This window comes from Lycium barbarum, chromosome 4, assembly GCF_019175385.1.
Source record: "Lycium barbarum isolate Lr01 chromosome 4, ASM1917538v2, whole genome shotgun sequence".
Classification (NCBI taxonomy): Eukaryota; Viridiplantae; Streptophyta; class Magnoliopsida; order Solanales; family Solanaceae; genus Lycium; species Lycium barbarum.
The window spans coordinates 16,213,755-16,222,301 of record NC_083340.1 but is presented as its reverse complement, the minus strand read 5'-3'; the positions used below and the strand labels follow the sequence as shown (position 1 = coordinate 16,222,301).

The window sequence follows — 8,547 nt, the reverse complement described above, 5'->3', positions numbered from 1 at the left end:
CCTTGCTTTTTGCTGATCACAAGAATTCAGTTAAAAAATTCTTAAAAGAACTTCTCAAATAGTACTATTGTTAGTCTTTTTGTAGCGGTGTGAATATTTCTTTTCTCTAGTTTGCATGAGTGAATATTTGTGTTCTATCTTTTCGTTTCTATAATCGTTGATGTTAGCTTGGTTAAGGTGTGCTTATTCATTTTTGATTCCTAATTGAGTGGTAATCAGAGGTCTCTCTTTTTGTTTCTATATTCGTTGATGTTAGCTCGGTTAAGGTGTGTTTATTCATTGTTGATCCCTAATTGAGTGGTAATCAGAGCTAGTGAAATTTTATGTGAAGTGACGTTAGAAATAATATGAAGGATTATGGTGTAAAATCAATACTAGTTCTTTTTACTTTCCTAAAAGGCATCAAATGCTGGTTATTTATTATCATACAATACAGCATCTGAGGTAATACTTGCTTAAGTAAAATTGGAGAAATCCTAACCACTGGACGATAATGGAACTTGTTATTTAGTTTCTTCACCAACTATATATATCCATACTTTTCCTGTTTGATGGAATTAAGAGGAAAAATGAAGGAGCTTTTCTTCCCACTAGTATTACCATAAGTTAGATTCTTGATGAAAAATGTGCAATGTTCTGCCAAGATTAATGCTCTTTTCATTCAGATGACACAATAAGGGCGGGAATAGGCGCCAGATGAAAGATATTAAAGGTACAAATCTGTCCTTTAAATCCTCTCTTCCCCCTCCTTTCCCCTTTTGGATTTTTTCTTCTTAAATCTCTACCTATAAATTGAGAAAGCAAGTTCATTCTTTTCAGCTAAGTCACAACTAGCTTTGCAAACAGAGAAAAACCAATGGTTGAGGTTCTATGAGAAAATTGCTTCATTTATTCATCCAAAGAAACAGAACAAAGCATAACAGTCAACATAAAGCATTGAAAACAATATGTAGGTATTGTATCAATGTTGTGAAAAATCATGTGGAATGGCAATCAAGTGAAGATGATTTTTCCTAGTTGTAGATATTCCACATGTTTCAGTCATATCCAGATCATCAGGTTGTAGTCCATAAGGAAGTTCCCAATCGAAGTGGTAAAGCAACTATGCTAGCGGATACACAACATTAGCCAAACCGAAATGCATTCCTGGACACATCCTGCTTCCTGCACCAAATGGAATAAGTTGAAAATGATTTCCATTAAAATCCACATAACTGTTTTCAAATCTTTCTAGCACAAAATTTTCAGGGTCGTCCCAACTTTCAGGATCTCTTCCAATGGCCTAACCGTTAACTATTACGATGGCCTTAAGAGGGATAGTGTATCCATCAATTTCTGTTTCCTTCCTGCATTCTCTAAGGCCTAAAAGAGGAGATGCAGGGTGTAACCGTAGTGTTTCTTTAATCACTAACTTCAGATACTTCAACTCTTCGAGATCATTGTCATCCAAATCTTTCTTCCCTTTTACAGGTCTTTCTCACTTCCTCTTGTGCTTTGGCCATGACATTTTGATTCTTCATCAGTTCTGAGAACGGCCATTGAATCATCGTAGATGAAGCTTTTGTTCCCCCGAAGAACATGTCCTACATCATTGAAGTTTAATTATTATCATTTTTCCAAATCATACAGGGGACTTACTCAAACTAGCACTCAGAGGATATATGAACTTGCGAAATAGCAGCAAAAGACTAAGGGTATATTGGTATGGAGGTAATCATTTTATGGAAAATGTTTTTCAATTTTTCGATGTTTGGTTGGTCCTATTTTCTAGGAAAACAAGTTCCTTAAAAATCAATAAAATGACTTGGTGCGATTAGGGAAACAAGTTCTGTAAGTGGTATTCCACGAAGCTTCTTCGAGAAATTCCTGTCTCTCTATCTATCTCTGAGCTGTTTGATTTAAAAAAAAAAAAGAGGAGGGGGGAATGTTCATGAGATGGAAACAAACTTACAAGAATGACTGCTTTGATGTTGTCATTTGTGATTGGAAATTGAAGTTCATCATTCTCCATTACTCTGAGTAAAACATCGATCAGATCTTCACCTCCAAACTCGTCGTTGCCCTTCTTCCCATTTGCTCTATTCTCTTTATGTTCATTAATAATTTTCTCCAATATTACATCGATCTTTTGATGCATACTCATCAATCGGTTTCTCATTCCACTGATTTCGTGAAGTAACATCCAAGAAGGAAAGAAATCTGCCACATCAAACCCGCCTAATAAGGACAGTACTTCCCTCATAATCATTAACAAATTATCTCTATCTTCCCATATTTTCCCGAAAGTTGATCTATAAATCAACGAGCTGGAAAGTCGAAGAACTTTTTCAGTCATGTTAACCACAACATTTGGCGTGGAACGTATTGATGTAACAAGATTATGAACCTCATCTTTTCGAATTAAACTAAATGACTTGACCATCTTTGCACTGAGTAACTCTGAAATGCATATTTTACGCATATGTTTCCAGTAATCGCCATATTTTGCAAACACAATGTCCTTTTGATTGTCAAAGACTATATCAGATGCTATAAGCTGTGGCCTTGCTGCAAAAGAATGGTCATGAACTTTTAGAAATTGTTTTGCCAAATGAGGAGATGATACAACAACTGCATGAACTTCACCTAGCCACAAGTGCAACAGTGGCCCATATATTCTGGCTAAATTTCAAAGAGCATGATGTGGAAGTTCTCCAATAAGGTGATGCAAACTTCCAATAAGGGGCAAAGTCCATGGACCTGGTGGCAATCTTTGGTTACTTTTCTTTGATTTTCTAACGAAAATTAAGAGGAGGAAAAAAGAAAAGCAAGAATGAAATTGAATTGAAATGGAAGTGCAGAATCTCCATGTTATCACACAGAAGAAGTCGAGGAAAGTTTCATTGGATACTTATATACAAGTAAGTAGGTAGATAGTAGATATACTTAAGATTTGTTAGCTGATCAAATAAGTTAACCATCATATTCCCAGATCTTTTGTCAATATATTTTGCCAACTAAAAGATTCAAATGATTTGAGATCATCTAAATGTAAATTGCTCGGATTTAGTGTCAAAATCACAAACAGTCTCCTAAGTAGATGAATTTAAGAATATGCTCGTTTTAGTGTGTGTATACCCAATAGATGTATATAGAGAGTAACCTCTATTCACTTGATCGTGATTGCACCTTTCGAAATTGAAGAAATTGCATGCATAAGTTACAATCTCTAATTTTCATTATATTGTATACCGGGTGTATAAGCATTGTTGCGCAAAAAGAAAAGAAAAAAAGAAAAAATTGTCTATACCGGTGTAAAAAAAAAAAAAAATAATAATAATAATAAGGATATGTGGAGGTAATATTTTGTGTTGGGTTATATTTATTTTTTTAAAATTCCCATTTTATGCGTTAGGTATCATGAAACAGGTTCCCCTGACGAGCCCTAAGAATTTTGAGTTTGCTTTGCTCTAGCTAGTCATGTATGGATTAATTACTGCTAGTCTTGGTGTTCAAGATGTAATTACTACTCCCCAAATCCCCCACCCTATGCCCTATAGCATTGCCTAGATTATATAAAAATGTTTTTGGGGTAAAACTTTTCTGCTTTTTTACCAAACAAGAAAATAAGTAAGAAAACCATTTATTTTCCGTGAAAATATTTTCCCTCATACCAAACACACCCTTAATGGTAACAATTTTCCTCTTTTAGGGTCAACACTTCTGAGTTGATTTGGGAAAACCATTTTTTAATCAATTGAAATCGATTTTTATGTTTGACAAAACCTATGCATTGAAAAGTTTACACAGAAGAAGATCCAAGTTGTAGAATATTGATCTCTCCTGATTTAAGTGCTCATGTGCTCGGAACCTGAAGCTCTTCCATTCTGCGCTATAGCATATGCCTTGACTGGTATATTTGGCTCTCTTAAATGCTCTGTTCCAGCAGTAAGACAGAGCCTACTGGCAATTGTTGACTAAACTGTCAGTCTTCATATTCATCTTTCTTCACACCAATTCGATCATTTCGTTAGAAGATGTCAGCAAAATCACCCAAGTTAAGGTTCAGAAGGCAATGCAAGGTGTTTATAAAGTTTTCATTGTTTCTCGATCACTCTTGGGGATCTATGTAGTTTTTGGTTTACTTAGGATGTGTATAGAGGTAAATATCCATTTCACTTTTTTTTTTCTTTGTTGTAAGGTTCTTTCTTGTAAATTGAAATGAATTGCTACTTCTATCATGAATGTAGCACAGTGGAAATAAGATGATACTCAAATGTATTTATGATCTTACGAGTCATAATTTTATTCTGGAATGAAAGTGGGGTTGTTGTAACTTTCATGGAATAATGCAATATTCGTCCGGACTAAGGATATCTAAAAAAAGCCTTCCACCATCGTGCTTCTGCACTTAGAAAGATGAAATACGATTTATTACTTTCTAGGGGATACACTTAGAAAGATGAAATGGAACTTTGCACAGAGTCTGAATAGGAAAGAAAGCATCATAAGACTATGATAATGATAATTTAGTGTCAATATTATGACAAATAATGTGGAGTGGCAATCAAGTGAAGGTGATTTTTCCTAGTTGCAGATATTCCACATGTTTCAGTCATATCTAGATCCTCAGGTTGTAGTCCGTAAGGAAGTTCCCAGTTGAAGTGGTAAAGCAATTGCGCTAAGGGATACACAACATTAGCTAAACCGAAATGCATTCCTGGACACATCCTGCTTCCTGCACCGAATGGTATAAATTGAAAATGATTTCCATTAAAATCCGCAGAAGTGTTTTCAAATCTTTTTGGCACGAAATTTTCAGGGTCGTCCCAACTTTCGGGATCTCTTCCAATGGCCCAACCGTTAACTATTACGGTGGCCTTAAGAGGGATAGTGTATCCATTAATTTCTGTTTCCTTCCTGCATTCTCTAAGGCCTAAAAGAGGAGATGCAGGGTGTAACCGTAGTGTTTCTTTAATCACTAACTTCATATACTTCAACTCTTCGAGAACATCATCATCAAAAACTTTCTTCCCTTTACAGGTCTTTCTCACTTCCTCTTGTGCTTTGGCCATGACATTTCGATTCTTCATCAGTTCTGAGAACGCCCATTGAATTGTCGTAGATGAAGTTTCTGTTCCCCCGAAGAACATGTCCTACATCATTGAAGTTTAATTGTTATCATTTTTCCAAATCATACAGGGGACTTACTCAAACTAGCACTCAGAGGATATATGAACTTCAGAAATAGCAGCAAAAGACTAAGGGTATGTTGGCATGGAGGTAATCATTTTATGGAAAATGTTTTTCAATTTTTCGATGTTTGGTTGGTCATATTTTCTAGGAAAACAAGTTCCTTAAAAATCAAGAAAATGACTTGGTGCGATTAGGGAAACAAGTTTCGTAAATGGTATTCCACGAAGCAGTGCGGTTCTCCGAGAAATTCTTGCCTCTCTATCTGTCTCTGAGATATTTGATTTGGAAAAGATAAAAGCAAAAAAAAAAAAAAGGGGGGGGGGGGGGGGGGGTTGTTGGAGGGTTCCTGAGATGGAAACAAACTTACAAGAATGATTGCTTTGATGTTGTCACTTGTGATTGGAAATTGAAGTTCATCATTCTCCATAACTCTGAGTAAAACATCAATCAGATCTTCACCTCCAAACTCGATGTTGCCCTTCTTCCCATTTGCTTGATTCTCTTTATGTTCATTAATAATTTTCTCCAATATTACATCGATCTTTTGATGCATACTCATCAATCGATTTCTCATTCCACTGATTCGTGAAGTAATATCCAAGAAGGAAAGAAATCTGCCACATCAAACCCGCCTAATAAGGACAGTACTTCCCTCATAATCATTAACAAATTATCTCTATCTTCCCATATTTTCCCGAAAGCTGATCTACAAATCACAGAGCTGGTAAGTCGAAGAGCTTTTTCAGTCATGTTAACCGTAACATTTGGCGTGGAACGTATTGATATAACAAGATTATGAACCTCATCTTGTCGAATTAAACTAAACGACTCGACCATCTTTGCACTGAGTAGCTCTGAAATGCATATCTTACGCATGTGTTTCCAATAATTGCCATATTTTGCAAATACAATGTCCTTTTGATTGTAGAACACTATATCATATGCTATAAGCTCTGGCCTTGCTGCAAAAGAATGGTCATGAACTTTTAGAATTTTTTTTGCCAAATGAGGAGATGATACAACAATTGCATGAACTTCACCTAGCTGCAAGTAAATCAGTGGCCCATATTTTCTGGCTAAATTTCTAAGAGCATGATGTGGAAGTTCTCCAATAAGGTGATGCAAACTTCCAATAAAGGGCAAAGTCCATGGACCTGGTGGCAATCTTTGGTTACCTTTCTTTGATTTTCTAACGAAAATAAAGACGAGGAAAAAGAAAAGAAAGAATGAAATTGAATTGAAATGGAAGTGCAGAATCTTCATGTTATCACACTGAGGAAGTCAAGGGAAGTTTTGTTGGATACTTATATACAAGTAAGTAGGTAGATAGTAGATATTCTTGAGATTTATCAGATTAAATAAGTTAACCATCATATTCCCAGATCTTTTGTCAATATATTTTGCCAACTAAAAGTTCAAATGATTTGAGATCACCTAAATGTAAATTGCTCGGATTTAGTGTCAAAATCACAAACAGTCTCCTAAGTAGATGAATTAAGAATATGCTTGTTTTAGTGTGTGTATGCCCAATAAATGTATATAGAGAGTAACCCCTATTCACTTGATCGTTGATTGCACCTTTGGAAATTGAAGAAATTGCATGCATAAGTTACAATATCTAATTTTCATTATATTGCTTTACAATTATATTGTATAATGGGTGTATATGCTTTGTTGCGCAAAAAAAAAAAAAAAAAAAAAAATTGGCTATACCGGTGTAAAAAAAAAATAAGGATATGTGGAGGTAATATTTTGTGTTGGGTTATATATATATTTTTTTCTAAATCCCATTTTATATGTGTTAGGTATCATGAAACAGGTTCCCGTGACGAGCCCTAAGAATTTTGAGTTTACTTTACTCTAGCTAGTCATGTATTGATTAATTACTGCTAGTCTTGATATTCAAGATGTAAGTTGCTGTGGTGTAGTGGTTATCACGTTAGTCTTACACACAAAAGGTCCCCAGTTCCATCCTGGGCAGCAACATCTGTTACCTTATCTCGTTTTTCTTGCGAACAATATACATTACTTCATTTGCTTGTATTTTGCTATTTTCTTGTCATATTTCCTTCGAAATTCTTTTTTTAAGTCAAGGGTTTATCAAAAACAACTTCTCAACCCCACAAAGGTAGACGTTTAGTCTGCGTACATCTTACCCTTCTCAGACCTCACTTGTGGGCAGTGGAGGAACTAGAATTTTTACTAAGAGGTGTCAAAATATAAAAAAGTAAATACAACGAAATTAAGAGGGTTCAACACATAATATATATACATAAAAAATATAAAAAAAATTAACGTATTTGCACAGTGTAATTTTTTGGCGAAGGGGTGTCAACATATGGCTCCGCCACTACCTGTGGCCCGTGGAATTTCATTGAGTATGTTGTTGTTGTTATTGTTGTTAATCTTTGTCCAAAAAGATATATACGACTTTTCGAAAATATACTAGTATCATGCTGCTTCATTAGTCTCTCTTTAACCATTAGTCTCAAAGTGGCTATTTGGCGACTTCACCCCCTTAATTCTTATATAGGTGTATTTTTAATAGTACTAGTCTCTATGAACGCGTCTTGCGCGTTATTCCCTATCAAAGTATCAATCATAACAAATATTGGATAATGTTTTTTTGAAATTACATAGTATTATTTATTTTATGGGGTACAAAAATATGTGTTGAAAGAAACGAACGTGATTCTCCTAAAGAATAACAGGAAATTGATAATAAAAATAATAAAAAAATCATACCAGTTAAAAAAATTCCAGCATTAATTACTGATCGACAAAAAAAAAAATCCACAAGAAAAAGCATATAAACAAAATCAGCTATCAAAAAAGGAGAATTAATACTAATAACAAGAGAAAATTTACTACCTGCTCGGATGCTCCGTATCCAAAATAATGTTAGACCAATGAGCTATGGTGAATATAGGTGTTTACTTGCTTATATGCATAACCTTTTGATGACCTTTGCGGCCAGCTAATTAATTACATAGCTGCTATCATAATACTTCAAAGCTAGCCATGAGTCCAATTCTGATCAATTCCAAACAAATGGTTTTATAGTATAATGACTCATGAATTTGGTAAGGTGTGGTTTTTAATGAGTTCTTGATCTGGTCCATGTGAAATTGGTACACAGACCCTATAGTTGGAACTTGAATGGGATTAGAATTCCATGCAAATTCATACTAATTAATAGGCAAAGTTTCTAATGTTACAATTTTATCCAACTTAGAAATATATGTTGAACAATAATTTATCTTTCAAAGGGTACGTGGGTCGCTAAACCTCAACCATCGCAAAAAAAATTAGGTAATATAATTATAATTACATACTTTTATTGAATAACAAAAATATTACTTATGTATAAGA

General features: G+C 34.6%; 1 non-coding gene and 2 pseudogenes across 1 annotated transcript; 1 reads left to right on the top strand and 2 right to left on the bottom strand.

The window, feature by feature from the left end:
• Window positions 1-928: 928 nt before the first annotated feature.
• Window positions 929-3,865, bottom strand: LOC132637205 (premnaspirodiene oxygenase-like; annotated as a pseudogene).
• Window positions 3,866-4,358: 493 nt separating this feature from the next.
• On the bottom strand, window positions 4,359-6,494 carry LOC132638235 (premnaspirodiene oxygenase-like; annotated as a pseudogene).
• A 594-nt stretch (window positions 6,495-7,088) lies between these two features.
• TRNAV-UAC (transfer RNA valine (anticodon UAC)) lies at window positions 7,089-7,161 on the top strand. Its single transcript has one exon. It is a non-coding gene; the product is annotated as a tRNA-Val (tRNA).
• The last annotated feature ends 1,386 nt before the right edge of the window (window positions 7,162-8,547 follow it).